This window comes from Ruditapes philippinarum, unplaced genomic scaffold (assembly GCF_026571515.1).
Source record: "Ruditapes philippinarum isolate M1 unplaced genomic scaffold, ASM2657151v2 ctg16230_1_1_1_1, whole genome shotgun sequence".
NCBI lineage: Eukaryota > Metazoa > Mollusca > Bivalvia > Venerida > Veneridae > Ruditapes > Ruditapes philippinarum.
In genome coordinates, this window is record NW_026852644.1 from 37701 (window position 1) to 56339 (window position 18639).

General features: G+C 31.7%; 1 long non-coding RNA gene across 1 annotated transcript; it reads right to left on the reverse strand.

Moving 5' to 3' along the window:
- Positions 1 to 1717: 1717 nt before the first annotated feature.
- On the reverse strand, positions 1718 to 16710 carry LOC132719681 (uncharacterized). The gene is made up of 2 exons (XR_009624259.1): positions 15328 to 16710; positions 1718 to 1884 (listed from the first exon to the last, which is right to left on the reverse strand). It is a non-coding gene; the product is annotated as an uncharacterized LOC132719681 (long non-coding RNA).
- Between the last annotated feature and the right edge of the window lie 1929 nt (positions 16711 to 18639).

Consider the following 18639-nt stretch of genomic DNA (forward strand, 5'->3'; position numbering starts at 1 on the left):
AGAAACACAAATTATAAATAATATCATTTATCATTACTTCACAGTACAAATATTGTAACATAGTCCCATTGACTAGAAATCTCACTGAGAAATCTCATTTTTGTCACCAGAATACCTCAGTGATATAGATATATGCTACATCTATTCTAAAAAAATATGTGTAAAATATAAACAGCAAACACATATATGTATAACAAGACAAGAAAAATAATGACCCTCTGTTATGAATCTATTTTGAGTGAGTTTATAAAAATCTTGTTGTTAGAGATCAGTTTACACTTAAACTTGCTGTTAAAGGTCACCTTACACTAATTGACATGAACACATAAACACAAATCAAAATCATATACATGTGTATTTATGATGTTTTCTTGATAAAGGCAAATTATGCCTCAGAAACATTTTTTTACTTCTTTAGAAAAAGAAAACAAGAATTTCATAATGTTTAAATATTGGTTAAAGAGAATGTTAGTTGCTTGTTCCCTGAGAAGAAACTAGCAAAGAATATGAAATAGTTTGCCTTAAAAGTAGCAAAGTGTAAACAAAGTAGTATTTTGACTTCCATATAAAATATTTAATCACTATAACTGTACTTAAGGCCAATAAGCAACTGAAGAAAAAGACATTTAAGTTGGCCAATGAGTAACTTTTTGGTTACTTAAAGAAGAATACTAAATTTAAAAAGCTTTTGAAAAATAAAAATAAAAGCATTTCTGAGACATAATGGGCCTTTCATATACAAGTTTTTTTTTGTAATTTTGTAAAAGTGTGACAATATTTTATTCAAGTAAATTTTAGAGACCTTTTTGAAAAAGCTTTTCTTGTATTTATGTTTAAAAATTGACTTTTTAATGGTTAATGTCAGTAAGACTTTAAATTCAGATCTGAGTCAGGTTTTTACTATTTTTCTATTCATCAGTCATACTAGATTTTCATTTAAAGTTGCAGGCCTCCAGATGAGCCAAAATATTTCAAGAAAATCAATATTAAGAAAACTGTACTAAAATTTTAAGAAAGGTAAAAACATTCAAGAACCAAGTTATATTTTTCATGTTTTATGTGGTTTAAGACTGATTTTGCAGTATCATATTACCATATTGCTTCTGCGTTACATTTAACGCAGTTAGGGCTATAATTTTTGCATATGTTGACGACTTTTTGGTAATTTTCTTGGATTGTAAGTGCCGAATGCAATATGTTAATTACTTTATTTGTTCAACTCACAATATTTGACTTTTAAATACATTTCCAAACTTTTCATGAAAATTAACAAGAATCTGGAGGCGTGCTGCTTTAAAACTGCTATAATCAGAACAGCATATTGGTATATCAGTTTGTAACACATTTAGTGTACATGAGGAGAGGTGTCATATGACCTTGTACAAACATTTCCTCTAACAATATTCACTAAAAGTGAAATAAAAAAGCGTCCATTACATCTGATGAAAGGAACTTTATGAATATTTAATACCAAATTAGAAAATTTGAAGAGAAAAACACAAAAAAAAATAGAAGAAATATCACAATTGCATTTTTAAGATCAAATCGCAGTTTTTTTTATGCTTTTAAATTTATTTTAAAACTTTACATTATCCTGGGCGGTTATTATTCAAACACATCATTCTAGATAAATATATTATCAATGACAAGTCACTCCACTGATTCTCAGGGTGGTAAAATCTCACAATTATGGAATTGCCATTTTTTTTCCGGTGTATATCAAATTTCCATGTGTCAAAGATTTTTGTTTCCTTAATGTACTGAAGATCAAAATAATTTCCCCCTTCAAGTATGTTACTGTAGCGTGCATGCAGAGCTGCCCTCCTTTCTCGTACCTTCTGCAGAACGAACAGCCCGCCCATTTTTCCCGTGCGCATTCTCCTGCTGTAAATGAAATAGACAGGTAAAAATTGAATCATTAAATATGTGAATAAACTCATTAACTGTTCTACTTTAGTTTAAGATAAAAATAATTATTTCGAACTGTAATATTTCTTTACAGTATAGAAAAAATAATTGTACAATCAACTTCATGGAGCTGTCTTAGAAATAATTGTTAAATATATCTAGAGACCTATTATTAAAATACGAACAAAATTAATTAAATCTTGTAATAATTTAACTATACAAATTAGCCTGAAATGAAATAACATGCAAGTCTAAATTAAAAAAAACATACAGAAAATTCACAACTTGATTCAAAAGTCTAAAATAGTGTAAAGAGAGCTCAAGAGTTTCTTTAAACTAACTGATATTTTTTTTTACGCCATCAGACAGTGACTGCATTTAAATGCTATTAATTATTTATCCTTATCTGGCAAAGAGGAATTATATCTGATAAATGATGAAATTTTAAGTTACAATCCTTCACAATTATGATACAATCTTCTTTTAAATAAATTTCAATTATTGAAATTGGTACATGGATAGCTAATGAGAAAATCGATACATAATTGAGATGATTTGATGTAAATTTCTAAGAACACAAAATGTAACTTGCAAATTGCTGTATTCAGGAAAGGAAGAAAGAGATAAAGATTTTGTGAAAGAATGTTGCAATTATTAGCAGAGAATTAGTGGCTGTAATATATAAATTCTGGGTAGCCTGAATCAGTAAGGCATGTACCAACAGTAAAAGAAATTAAAATGTCAGTAACAGAAAAATGAAGAGAATTAATTGTTCAGCCTTGTCTAATAAATCTTGTACTGGAAGTCAATGATAATTGTAACCATGATCACAAAAAAGAGTTGCTGATTTTTGCCAAGCAACAGAGAAAGGTAATAGGTACATATTTGTCAGAATCAGATGCTTTAGTTGGCAGAAATAGAGTTTACAGTGTAGTAACAGGTCAAGTCCTTCATAAATTTAGTAGGAGTTAACTAGTTATTGCACTAAGGTGACAACATGGAGCTGTAGATAAGTAAAAGGGGATAATTAAAACTTTTTTGTTGTCAGATGAATAGGAAGTTTAAGTTGGAAATAAGTTGGTTCTTTTTTTGGTCAGAGGAATTATAGAACGTTTCAGTTTGAAATAAGTAATTGTTGTCAGGATAACAGATGGTTTAAGTTGAAATGAATTTAGGTCTGCAAAGATCAAAGAGAACATGTTTCAGGACTGCAAAGACCAAAGAGAATATGTTTTAGGTCTGAAAAAAAAAAATAAAAAAATAAGTAGTTCTGCAAAGACCACAAAAGATATGCTAAGGTTAGCAAAGACCACAAAGAATATGTTTTAGGACTGCAAGGACCAAAGAAAATATGGGACAAAATCTAATAATTTCTTAAAAGAAGGTATATAAAGATTTGGAAAAGAATATAAATGCTTCAATAGTGAGGATAAAACAATGAGAAATGTAATCCTCATAAAGATAAAGAGAGGAAAAAAAGAACAAGTAATGTCTTAGCAAATTAGGAGTAAAATCAGAATGTTCATTTCGCAAACTACTTTTCTAGTCCTTAGAGATTATTTAAGAAGATTTCAATAATATATAATCTATCATTAAGAGATATATAGCTTAAAATATTACATGAAATAATGGTTTCTTAAAAGAAATAATGCCATTATGCAATAAAAGTCTTAAAGTTACTGTGAATCCATTTTACAAATTCCATATATATTTACTGTCTCCAAATTTAATGTATTTCTTCCAGTAAGAACACATCATTTTTGTCTATGATTACCACAAATCTAGTCTTCTTCATTATTGTTCAAAGACGCTGCAAAATTAGAACAACATAAAACACAACATAGGACAACAACACAGAGTTAAAATATGGTGTTACACACATACAAACTATAATGTTAGTAAATGCACAAAGTACAAAAGGTGCAAGGTTAAATCAATCAGTGACAGTTTGAATCGCTACAATAAAATAAAGTGCATGCCTATTAATTAACATAATCAATTACATTACATTGGTAATATACACTGATATAAATATAAAACTTGTAGTAATAAAGTTGGCCATTATCACACATGATTCAACATAGCGAAAATTACAAATGTATATATTAAGCATGTAAGAATATTAATAGTACATTAGTATTTACGGTTACTGCAAAAAAAAAACACTTGCATGAAAATATAAAATCCAGATACTTGTAAAATAAGAAACTTTAAAGTTTATATTTGATGACAAAATAGACATAAAAGTTATCAAATCATCAAATAAATAAAGCATACAATGTAATACATGTAGTTATTAATTCAACTTGAAAGAAAATATTACATAGGCTTTCCTTTCATGTATACAAATGCAATTACTTTAATACTTTGAACAGTAAGAAAATATTACATTTCTTTTGAAGTTAAATAAATGTATATCAAAAGAAATGAGGGAATTTGTAAAGATTTATACTTTTGCTGTTTAAAGAATGTATAAAAGTCTAAGAAATCAAAAAACATAAAAAATTTAATCTTGAAAAAGTTTCCATTTATGATTTTTTTTTATGGTTAAGCCAATAAAAAATTTTTCCCTGAAATTCTATTCCGATTTGAAAGTGAATTTATTAATTAAATGCTTAAAGCAACAAACATCAATTTTAAAACTAGCAAGTTTTTGTCCATGCTTCAGTATGCAACAATACTAAAATTCAACTTCACATTTTCTTACAATTCTTAAGACTAAGGACTAAGACATAAATTCCATACAGTAGTCCTGCTAAAATATAATTCTCAAAAAATCTACCTGGTTATTAGTTGCGTTGCTAAATTCTGAAACCAGAATATAATTATGTTTAAAAAAACACTAGTGTATGGCTTACACTATTGATTGTGATTAAGGTTTTATAAAATAAAATCTGATGTTAAAAACTTTGAACACTGTAAAAATGGTAAGCCTATTAATTCAAACAGTTTCAGCTGTTTATTACAGTTGATAATAATGACTAATGTTAAACTGATACAAGTTTAAGATATCAGTTGTATCAGGCATTGTCAAAATATTTAAACAAGAGGGCCATGATGGCCCTGAAGTCGCTCACCTGTATATAGGCCCCCGGAGCGGGGCCAGTTTAAACCCCAGGGTTTTTATTTGAACAAACTTGGTAGACACCCATTAGAAGATATTTCATGCTTAACATCTAAGGTCTAGCTGGTCAAGTTTTTTCCTTTACACATATAGTTAAAAACAATGACACACCTGGGGCAGGGCCAGGGATTTTATTTGAACAATCTTGGTAGACACTCATTAGAAGATGTTTCATGCCAAATATCTAAGCTCTAGCTCTTTGGGTTTCTTAGAAGAAGATGTTTAAAGTTTTTTCTTTTGGTTGCCATGGCAACCAGAGTTCTGCATGGAATGGAATTCTTTGAACACTTTTGTTAAGGCTTCACACAAGGAACATCCCTGTGAAGTTTCATTATGATCTGCCTTATGGTTTCAGAGGAGATGTCGTTTGAAAAGTACAAAACTGATTCAAACTGAAGAAAAAAACATAAACAAGAAACATGGCAATGCCACGAAACCTGAGGTTTTCAATTATCACCATTATGGATAAATATGTTGTATTTGAAAAACAAATACAAGCAACAAACAATGTAACTATGTGCAATGTAAAACATGAATAATGTAGGAGAAATTGCCACAGAAGAAGTGTTCACTATATATTATGTATAAGGAAAAAAAACAAAGGGCCATAATTAGGTCAAAAATTATCCAATCACAAAACCCTGACAATATGCGCCAGGGCACTTGATGACAAACCAGCTTCTGTGAAAGTTTGAACAAAATCTGTTGAGAAATGTAGGACGAGTTCAGCACAGAAGAATTTGTTCACTATATATTGATAATTCTGTATAAGGAAAAAAAACAAAGCGCCATAATTAGATCAAATATTATCCAATCACAAAACCCCGACAATATGCCCCAGGGCACTTGATAACAAAGCTTTTGTGAAAGTTTTTCTCAAAATCCGTTGAGAAATGTAGGAGGAGTTGCGCACGAAAGAAATTGTTCACTATATATTCTATATCAGAAAAAAAACAAAGGGCAATAATAAGGTCAAATATTATCCAATCATAAAACCCCGACAGTATGCACCAGGGCACTTGATGACAAAGCTTCCGTGAAAGTTTGGTCAAAATCCGTTGAAAAATGTAGGAGGAGTTCAGCACAAAAGAAATTGTTCACTATATATTCTATATAAGAAAAAAAACCAAAGGGCCATAATTAGGTCAAATATCATCCAATCGCAAAACCCCAACAATATGCCCCAGGGCACTTGATGACAAAGCTTCTGTGAAAGTTTGGTCAAAATCCGTTGAGAAATGTAGGAGGAGCTGTGCACAGAAGAAATTGTTCACTATATAAGGAAAAAAAACAAAGGGCCATAATTAAGTCAAATATTATCCAATCGCAAAACCACAACAATATGCCCCAGGGCAATTGACGACAAAGCTTCTGTGAAAGTTTGGTCAAAAACCGTTGAGAAATGTGGAAGGAGTTGTGCACAGAAGAAATTGTTCACTATATATTCTATATAAGGAAAAAAAACAAAGAGCCATAATTAGGTCAAATATTATCCAATCGCAAAACCCTGACAATATGCGCCAGGGCACTTGATGACAAAGCTTTTGTGACAGTTTGGTCAAAATCCGTTGACAAATGTAGAAGGAGTTGAGCACAGAAGAAATTGTTTATGTCCGCCCGCCCACCCGCCCGCCCGCTGACATACCTCAATCTAATAACCAGTTTTTTTCCTTTGGAAAACCTTGTTAAAAATCATAATATGCTTTACAGTCCATACAAGGATTAAGGTATTTTAATATCATTAAATTACAAAAATTGAGCCACTGACAATATTCAAGGCTGTTGAGTCTAACTCCATGGATGCCCAGTCTCACTGGCCTAGCTGGCTTTTAATGCTGTAAGATGTGGATGATGATAAGGTACATATATTTGAAGTATGAAGTTGATCCCTTTAGAAATAAATAAGTAACCGTAAAAAAAAATATTTTTTATGGAAAATTCTAAGTTCAAGGGGAGATAAATCTGAAAATATTGGTGCTAGAGTTATGAACCTTTTCACATAAGATGGGGATGATGATAAGGTACATATATTTGAAGTATGAGGTTGATCCCTTAAGAAATAAAGAAGTTACAGTAAAAAATATTTTTTTTTTAGGAAAATTCTAAGTTCAAGGGGAGATAAATCTAAAATATTGGTGCTAGAGTTATGAACCTTGTCACCTAAGATGGGGATGATGATAAGGTGCATATATTTGAAGTATGAGGTTGAATCCCTTAAGAAATAAAGAAGAAACAGTAACAAGCAATTATCATAGTATTGCAAGCAATCCATAAGTCCCCTACCGGTAAGAGCCCAAGCAACATTCTGAAGGGCCATTGGCCATTCACTTAGGTTCCTATTTTAAGTAAATTTGTTGAAAAAGTTCTTTAAAAATGATCACAGGAAACAGTTTTTATGTACAGACAGACGGACTGAAGGACACTCTAAAGTTATTTTTTAAACATCCCTGTTATCAAAATATAACATTTTAAAAATCCTATCATGATTGAAGAAGTTGGAGTAAAAATAACCAATTTCTCAAAAAAAAAGTCTAAGTTCAAAAGGGGCATAATTCTGGAAATAGTCTTGCTCGAGTATTGAACACTCACAAATGTTGAGTGACAATAAGAAACATTTATATGAAGTTTGAAGAAGATACATTCAGAAAAAGAAGTTATTAAAAAAAACAATGTTTTTTTCATGAAAATTTTAAGTTCAAGGGAGGTAATTCTAATAAATTTTGTGCTAGAGTTGTAAACCTTGTCACATATGATGTGGTTGATGACAAGCAACTTATATTTAAAGTTTATAGAAAATACCTTATGAAATAAAGAACTTATAGTGAAAAATCTTAAAAACTAGAATCAGAAAACTTGAAATTCAGTCCATTTGTTGCCATAGCAACCAGAATTTTCCACATAGGAAGATAAACAAGAGCTGTCCGTAAGACAGCGCGCTCGACTTTTTTAGTGCTTGCCTATAATACAAAACATTGACAGTTAAGGGCCATAATTCAAATAAAATCTTTGACAGAATTACCTTCTCCTGGACATGTTTGGGAATCATGATTGTAAACAAGTATTCCAACTTTCAAATTAATATCTCAAACAGTTCAGTCAAAAAGTGGACTGGTACTAAAAACTTAACAAGATTCTAAGTCGATAAAAGGCCTTAATTTTTAAAACAAAATCCTTGACAGAGTTACCTTCTCTTGCGTACAGATGGGGTAATGATGTGAAATAGCATTAAAGTTTCAAAGCAATATCTCAAAGGTTAAGGCAATAAGTGGATTTTACCCATATTCAATGTATTTTCTAAGTCAAAAAGGGGCATAATTCTGTCAAAAACCTTGACAGAGTTATGTCCTCTTGTCTGTTGATGAAGGTCGTGATGGTAAACAAGTATGGTCAGTTTCAAAGCAATACCTCCAATGGTTTTGAAATAAAGTGAGGTGGTACAAAAAACTTAACCAAGCTCAATACACTTTCTAAGTCAAAAAAGGGCCATAATTCTGTCAAAAACCTTGACAGAGTTATGTACTCTTGTCTGTAGATGGAGGTTATGATGGTGAACAAGTATGGTAAGTTTCAAAGCATACTTGTAATACTTCTGAAATAAAGTGGGGTGGTACGAAAAACTTAACCAAGGTGTGACGCCAACGCCGACGCCGACGCCGACGCCGGGGCGAGTAGGATAGCTCCCCTTTTCATAGAAAAGTCGAGCTAAAAAGGATGTGCATAATTTCCATACTGCCATCTACCCATATGTCAAGTTTCATAAAAATATTTTCAGTACTTTTTGTGTTATCACTGGATCCAGGTTATGTGTAAAATTTGCCATATTTTCAGTCTATTTGTTGCCATAGCAACCAGAATTTTCAACAAAGGAAGAAAAGAAAAAAACGTGCATAATCTCCATACTGCCATCTATCCATATATCAAGTTTCATAAAAATATTTTCAGTACTTTTTGCGTTATCGCGGGATCCAGGTTATGTGTAAAATTTGCCATATTTTCAGTCTATTTGTTGCCATAGCAACCAGAATTTTCAACATAGGAAGAAAAGAAAAAGACGTGCATAATCTCCATACTGCCATCTATCCATATATCAAGTTTCATTAAAATATCTTCAGTATTTTTTGCGTTATCGCGGGATCCAGTTTTGTGGACGGACGGACTGACGGACGGACAGACGGACGGACTGACGGACGGACAGACAGACAGACGGACAGACGGACGGAGGGTAAACCTAAAGTCCCCTCCGGTAAACCGGTAGGGGACTAAAAAATAGTATTTTTTAAGGAAAATTCTAAGTTCAAGGGGAGATAAATCTGAAAATATTGGTGCTAGAGTTATCACATAAGATGCGGTTGATGATAAGGAACATATATTTGAAGTTTAAAGTTAATTTCATTGAAAGTAAGAAAATATATGATTGCTGTCACATAAACCATTATTTACAATATACAAAAACAAAATAATTAATTTTCATTTTTGAACAAAATTCGTAAAAATTATTATTTTCAAAATTAAAAAAATAAATTGCATCAAAAGTGAATCACAACTTCTACGATGCACTTTGAACATTCTATTCACATAATTCTACAAGCTTTACTCCTCAGATCTATAAAAGACAATGATGACAATTTTGTGTAAAATATCTTCTTTTTTTTTTCAAAATTATTTTTTTTTCCAAAATAAACTGTGTGACAATTGTATGTGTTCACAGACATGGCAAAAACACCAAAAAAAACATTAATCTTATACTAATACCAAAGATTTCAATAGCATAATATTTACTTAAGAGGAAAAATCAATGCAAAGATTGAGATACTGAATAATTAGGAATTCATTTCTGCTCTTATTTAACAATACTTCATTCTGTATAATCCATTGCTTTAAATCAAATACAAAAAACCAAAATGAAAATAAACAGAGTTGAAGGAAAACTAGTACATGCAATAACATAGTAAAGCAAGATTTAATGCTGTTTTAAATCAGCAGTCAATCACAAAGGAGTGATTATGTACTTTATTTCCAGGGGAACCACATAATGCAATGTCATTTAATGTCATTAAAACTAAAAGCTTTACATACTATTCCATGTCAATTAAGTCTTATCCAAAAAATTTTGAAATGGAAGGATATTTATGACCATTTTATATTGCCATGGTTGAAGTAAATCAATGTTACCATTAATATGTATCATTTGTTCATTTTGTTTATGTCTAGCTTAAAACCATTTCTTTTTTTCTAAAAATTACAGTCAAAATAACATCAGGCATTTGGCCCACCAACTGCCATTGAAAGGACCCAGAATGCAACGCTAATGAGACAGGTCTTCGCTTTTGATCTATCCTGGCACAGTGAGTGCTGGGTCATTGTGGTGGTTTTAGCAACACAATGACCAAAATGTTTGACAACATGTGTCTAAATTGCCTTGTGGGGCTTTAAATCTACGTATAACCATCTGTGTCTGCTGGGTGGGGTTTTTGATATTTACCAAAAGTCAAATTACCTGCTATTCCCCAGGATGGAGGCAAGGTTTTGATTACAATTATTGACTATTGCATTATAGTCCAACCTAAATACTATGATTCTCCACCTATATAAATCTATTCTCAACAAAGAAGTGTCAACTTCCTCACAACAAATGATTTTAATTTTTGGTTTTTATACACAAAATTGAGCTTGAAATATATTATGCCATATCTGAGATTAATATTGGAAATATGAGTATCTGCAACTTATTTGTTATAAATTATTGATCATAGACTATATCACTATAAACTAATTATGTTGACAATATACCTCAAATGAAAGAATCCAAAGTCATAAGCAGTCAGGATCATCTCTTGCTACCGGCCGACGCTTCATAAAACTCCCTATGTACACATAGGGACTTTGATCACCTAGAATACTGTGTTATGTTTCACGTCGCCATACCCGCCCTCTTCAAACATTAGTGCAGAATTGGGCTCTCACCATATATATAGATATACAGGGGTTACCCACCGCTGTACTGCACTAGGTGGTGACTTCAGATAATCGATTAAGATTATGTATATATAATTTGTTGTATCAATCACTCTTCATGTCACACGCTGATCTTACCACGTTACTCCGGCTCGGCCGGCTAGGTATTCAACACACGTATGTCCTCAACGTAATTACATAATTTAAACTTCTAGTCACTTATTTAATGTATAGCCACTAGCATGATACAAACATACACATCACTTAACTAGAACTATCACTAAATGTGATTAATACCCCACACCGACTCGCTTCGGAAATGAGGATGTTACTAGTACACAGAATATCTTTGTAGAAAGAATTGAAATAATAGAGTTATCGGTTGTGGGCAATTAAAGATAGTTGTGGTTAATATGTATATATTGCATTTCCTTTCAATGTGGTTGGCCATTGATGAAGTTTTATTGAATTACTCTGTAATAAGTCGCAGAAAAGACAAAGAAAAGGAACAAAGGGAATAACTCTATAAATACTGATAGACGATGGAGTTATAGTTTCTTGTAGTGCACTGCACTTCCTCTTTTTGTGCTTGACCATTGTACTGAAGTTGTTTTGAATTTCAACCAGTACGTTTTAAGTTATGCATCCCAGACAAGGACAAAAGTATCAAAGGGCAGTAAACTCTGTATTTTGTCCAAGATAGAAGTTATGGTTCTTGTGCACTGCACTTCCTCTCAATGTGCTTGACCATTGTATGTAGTTATATTGAATTCCAACCATTAGTCTTCAAGTTATGGTCCGGAACAAAAGAAAGCAATGGAAAAGTAACAAAGGGCAATAACTCTTTAATTATTTTAGATAGAGTTATGGTTCTTGTGCACTGCACTTCCCCTTATTGTGTTTGACAATTGTATGAAGTTGTTTTGAATTCAACCAGTAGTGTTCAAGTTATGCCCCGGACAAGGAAAAGTAACAAAGGGCAGTAACTCTGTAATTAGTCAAGATAGAGTTATGGTTCTTGTGCACTGCACTTCCTCTCAATGTGCTTGACCATTGTATGTAGTTTATATTGGAATTCCAACCATTAGTCTTCAAGTTATGGTCCGGACAAAAAGAAAGCCAATGGTCAAAAGTAACAAAGGGAAATAATCTGTAATTACTTTAGATCAGAGTTATGGTTCTTGTGCACTGCACCTTCCCTTATTGTGTTACTTGACAATCTGTATGGATAATAGGATATATTGAATTCCAACGCAATGTAGTTTTTTTCAACGTTATGCCCGGACAAGAAAACGCTAACCAAGGGCATAACTCTGTAATCTAGCTCAAGATACCGAGTTCATGGGTTCTTAGATAGTATGCACTTCCTCTCAATGGCTTGACATTGTAAGTCGGTTATAATTGAATTCCAACGCATTAGTCTTTCAAGTTTGGTCCGGACAAGGAAAATGCAACGGACGTCTGGACCGACCGACCGACCAACCGACCACCGGGTGACTCCTATATACCCCCCCAAACTTCGTTTTTGGGGGTATAACAACAAGCGTTATACAGTATGTATACTATCGGAATATATGGGAACATAGTAATTGTCAGCTTTTTACGGTATATATGGGAACATAGTACAGCTTTATCAAACATTATATTAAACACCATCCACAACAAAAACAGGCATCACTCATAGTACAGACAAGTGCTATTGGTCAATTACTGGACAGGCATTTGACATAGTTTTCATAAAATATAATTATAAAGATTTTTACAGTTTATATTATGACTAAGTATTAAAATTTGTTAGTTTATATAACCCAAGCTGGCAAGCAAAGGTTATTGCAAACAGCCATTTATACTATTAGTTATAGAGATTTTTTGACTGGTTATTTGGCTTTATATAAACAGTTGTTAAATGGAAATATATATAACCATAGTGCCTAGTATAGTGAGGGTTATATTGTAAACAACCATTTATATGGCCATATAACCTGTCAGGAATAATTATAACAAGTTTATAATACAGAAAACTTACCCTTTTTTTTTAGAAAAAAGTGAGATTTCTGCATTAATTAACAGTAGCCATGTATACAAAACTATATATAAATGTCACTATAATTAATTTATTGGATGAAAAGCAATCCATGTTGCAAACATATTAGGTATAAAGATTTAAACAGTTTAAATGACCCTATGTAAATGGCTAACAAGGGTTATTTTGTATATATTGCAAACAACTGTTTATATATGGCCAAGAATCTTTATAACTGATTTGTAATACAGCAAACTTCCTTTATTAAAGATAACTAGAACTCCGTGAGTCGGATGTGTCGCAATGTGAACAATATAATTTAGGAGAAATGGCCAGGACAAAAGGGCAATAACTCAAAAAAAGAAGAAGTGCAGAGCAGCAGTTTCTGTGCACTGCACTTCATATCAATAAGATCTATCATCCTATGAAGTTTCAAGTCTATAGCTTTTATAATTTAGGAGAAATGGTCTGGACAAAAATAAAGTATGAAAATTAACAAAGGGCAATAACTCAAAAAATAAGAAGTGCAGAGTACTGGTTCTTGTGCACTGCACTTCTTTTAATAAGATTTATCATCCTATGAAGTTTCAAGTACATAGCTTTTATACTTTAGGAGAAATGGCCCAGACAAAAATTAAGTATGAAAATTAACAAAGGGCAATAACTCAAAAAATAAGAAATGCAGAGTACCGATTCTCATGCACTGCACTTCAGGTCATTATAAAAAGCATGCATACCAAGTTTGAAGTCAATCCAACTTGTAATGACTGACTTATGCTCCGGACAAGCTCAAGGGGACGCTGACACCGACAACGCTCCCGCCGACGCCGCCGACAAAAGTAACCCCTATATGTCGCCTTTTTGAAGGCAGCACAAAAATGAAATTACTTCATAAACAGACAGCAGCTTTGTATACAGTTTATATAAACATCAAGATTAATTAAATGAAAAGCAATGTTACAAAATGTGCAATCATCCAATGAAAATGAACATTACAAATGTGCAGTATTTATCAGTTGTATCATCCAATGAAAATGAACATTACAAATGTGCAGTATTTATCAGTTGTATCATCCAATGAAAATGAACATTACAAATGTGCAGTATTTATCAGTTGTATATGTATTATAATATTACATAATATATATCAGTGTACTCAAACCCTCATTTTGCACTACTTGAAGCATCTACTTTACTACAATTGGAAAATGAAATTTGAGAAGATCGACTTTGCATCAAATAAATGATGGCCTTTGTAAGGAAGAAAGTAAAAAAAAAAAAAAAATAGAAATAAATATTTAGCTATGTTAATTAGGATAATACATTTATTTTCTGGCCCAAAATATTTTATGGTCAACCACTGATCACCAATAAAGACATTCAATTAAATGGGACACAGTTTCAGATAAAAATGTTTTATAGTAAAATACAAGCAAATGATAATTGATAACCATTAATCTTTGGCCTGCAGTAGGCAGCAGATTCTATCGATGCAACCATTACACAATGCAGACCAAAATCAGCCAACATCTTTGTGCCGTTAACACTGTTTACTTTTCAGCCAGTATAAAACATTTTTATTTTTTTTCCTACAAATGATAAAATTTGTAATGTTTTGTTTTACAGATTGAAAGATGGACAAGTGACTGTCCCTTTAAGTTGTTTATTGTGGTTTAGAATTAACAGAGTTTACAATACTGGAATTTGCTCAGCAACTTTTTCAAGCCTATTTCTGCTTACTTTTGTAAGATGTGAACACTATGCCAACATGACTGTTAAAAAAATACAATTTTATTGTTCAAAGACAGAATTATACAGATCACAAGTTCAACACTTTAATTGTCCAAGTATTACAAGTTACCATGAACAAAATGTTCCTAATATTCTAGAAAAAAAAAAAAACATTTATGAGAAGTAAAAAAAACAAATACTTCACAGATCTTTGAATAATTTAGAGATTTGATTTTGCTCAATTCTTAACATTAATCAGCTGTTTTTTATTCATTTAGAAAATCTGAAACATTTGTTCAACACAATGCAGTTTGCATAGCTCTTATTGAAAGACAGTTTCTGCATGGAATTTGAAAAAATTACAGTTTTAAAATCTTTTCAACTTGTATAAAGCATTCTAACTCAGCCAATAGCTAAGAATATTATGTTTTTATTTGGCCTAGCCATTTTTCCTTACATTTGAAATTTGTCATTTATTAAGAGTAGCTCTATGTAAATCATCATAACAGAGAAATCAAGAAGGAATGAAGCCAGATAATATTTCACACATCAAATAAAACAGAAAGCAACACAAAAAGAGACTTACGTTTTTACTACTACTATTGCCAGAAGGTTTACTGGTGATATTTGCAGAGAGATTTTTATTTGTGAAATGCTGTGAAGTCATGTATGGTGCCAGATCTACAGATCCAAGAGAATCTGTATCATGGTCCTGCACATCCACAAGGAAAGCATGCAGTTTACAAAACAATAAGCATCAATTTGTTAATCATAAAAGTCATGCAAAATTGTGTGAAAAAAAAAATATTTTGTCATGTTGTCATTTCAAAAGAAGACCCAAGTTCATATTAAAGATGCCAAGGTTCTTAAAAAACATTTAATCAGACAAAAAAAAAATTCTGAATAAAAACAAAATCCATCAGTTTCCATTTTGCCTGCTTAAAAACTGTGTTATGATGGCATTTTAAGAAAAATATTCTTAAAATATTTTTAGCAATACTTAAATGACAGCCTTGTCAAAACTAACTTTTCCAAAACCACACACATCCCATGTTATTTCTGCCTATATCAAAGAATACTGACTATTCATAAAGGGACAGCCTCACCAAGTCTCAACATCAGAGATTCAAATTGCCATCTTCAACCCTTCGTTATGCCTCATCCACAACCCTTTATCCTCAGACTTTACTTACGCCGCATCCCAAACCCTTAATCATAGACTCTTAATTAGGCCTCATCCTGGATCCTGAATCCAGACTCTTATGGATATTTAAAAACCCTTATTAATCCCCAACCGTCAATAAGGTCTCTTCCTGGCTCAAAATTTTGCCTCATCTCCAACCCTTAAATCCCGGACCCATAATAATGACACACCCCCAAATCATTATTCCCAGCCTTATTTTGCTTTAATTTAACACAGTCTTGACTCATCTGTTTGTTACTTTACCATATATTTTTATTGTACTTAAATGTTTAATTAGAGTCTTTTGATAGTTGTACTAAAATGTTTTAATTATAGTCTTTAAACATATTTATTGACTGAAGAAATAAATTTGCAAAAAAGGACCATCTAATTCAAAGTATATCTATGAACATATATAATATACAAAAATGAACTTAATTTGGCAATACATGTAGTTAGATTAAAATATAATGATTTAGAATAACTTCAAAATAAATACTTAATAAATTACATTCTATGGAATTAGCAGAGATGTACTTTTTACATTTTGCCAAAGTGTGAACAAATACTTATTTGGATGTTAAGGCAATTCAACTCTTAACTACCATACAACACCAGGCTTTTCACACAAAATTGTCATTATAATGTAAAACATTTTATAATATGTAATTCTCCAAAATAAAAGTGGGGTATAAATAATCAGAAAGCACTTCAGAAAATGTGTGAAGCTCTATATAATTATAAAACATTTAACATCATACACTGTGAAGACAAAATGACTCCTCTAAATACAAAGCATAACGAAGCAAGACACTGCAAACTACAATAGTCATAATGTTGTGTTACAAGCAGCTACCTGAATCAGTTAACTTATTTATATCCTAATCTATACAAGAATACAGTCTTAACTTTCTATCTCTTTATTGACATTATTTTAGGCTTGATGGGGGTCTATCTGCTCTTTCAGGCACTGAGAGTATGGACCTCTGACATGTCACCATTCACATGTCCTTAAAGGTTATTTAGTCTACCAAAAGGTGACCTATAAATTTTGAAATTGTCTATATTCTCTATTTTTGTATAAATTGATAGGAATTATATAAGATGATTTTTGATGATGTCCTGATGATTGTGGACCTAATGTATTTGATGGAAGTTGACTTTACTAGTGCAGGATCACAAGGCAGTCAAGCATCAAGTGATATTTTTCATTGTTTTTTAGTTGGGTTGAACGTTGTACTAATATACAGTAAAGGTCATATGGTGACTTTCCAGCTTTACGGGCACAAACTGGCACCTGAGTAGAACCGCTGACATTCTGTAAGCTAAGCTGGGTTATAGCATCAAGTTTGATACATAATTATTGTATGTTTCAGTAAAGTCAATGAGAGACAAATAATTAAGCAATAGATCCAGAAACTTTTATAATGGCCCTTTTATTGTTATAATAAACCTCAAAATTAAACTATATTTTCAGTCATAATCTAATAAAACTTATATTACAATGGCCCTTTTATTGTTATAATAAACCTCAAAATTAAACTATATTATGAGAACACTTATAATCAGCAACACTGTTTAATACTCGCATGCAATACCAATTTGGCTTCTGTGAAGTTGTATTTGTGTATGTAATACATGCAGTAAATATGGTAAAATAATGTTTAACTTAGTAAAACACAAATGAGCCGCGTCACGACAAAACCAACATAATGGGTTTGCGACCAGCATGGATCCAGACCAGCCTGCGCATCTGCGCAGTCTGATCAGGATCCATGCTGTTTGCTATCAGTTTCTCTACTTGTAATAGGGTTAATAAGTGAACAGCATGGATCCTGATCAGATTGCGTGGATGCGCAGGCTGGTGGTCGCAAACGCATTAAGTTGGTTTTGTCGTGACGCGGCTCAAATTAACCTACAATGTAGTTAAATACAAAAGCAATAAACATGCTTCTTCTGTAAAGCTTAATATCATAAAAACAGGTAATAATTGAGGAATATTTCAGTAAATTATATCTTATTAATAAGTAGGTATATATTTCAATAATATTTTATTAAGGATGTAATTCAGGATACTAAAGTGATACTATTATTTAGTGCAAAACTTATCTGCCAAATTATACTGTTAAGAAAAACAACTGGTGCATTAAATTATACAGCAAGTAAAAGAAACAAACAAAAACATAAATGTAGATAGCATACAAATCACAAACAATGCTAAATGTTCTTCATCATCATTTTGATCTAATCCTTAAAAAGATCACTTCCATTTTCCTGTCCTTATAAAAATTTCTACAATTTTCCCCTTCTTTAAAATAAATTTCCATCATTTTCCCTTCTTTGTATTAAATTTCCATCATTTTCCCTTCTTTAAAATAAATTTCCATCATTTTCCTTTCTTTACAATAAATTTCCATCATTTTTCCTTCCTTTAAAAATAGATTATAGATTTCATTTCCCTAAAATATATTATATTTCAGTTATTTTCCATTCCTTAAAACAGAATTTGATTTCCATTATATACTCTTCCTTAACAAAAGATTTCCATCTTTTTCCCTTCCTTAAGTCAATTTCATCATTTTAGTGAATCCTTAAAATGGATTTGCATTAATTTCCCTCTTACATAGATTTCCATCATTGTCATTCCCTTTGAATAGATTTCCATCACGCCCCTTCCTTTCATTTCTGTGATTTTCCCTTCTATGATATGATTTC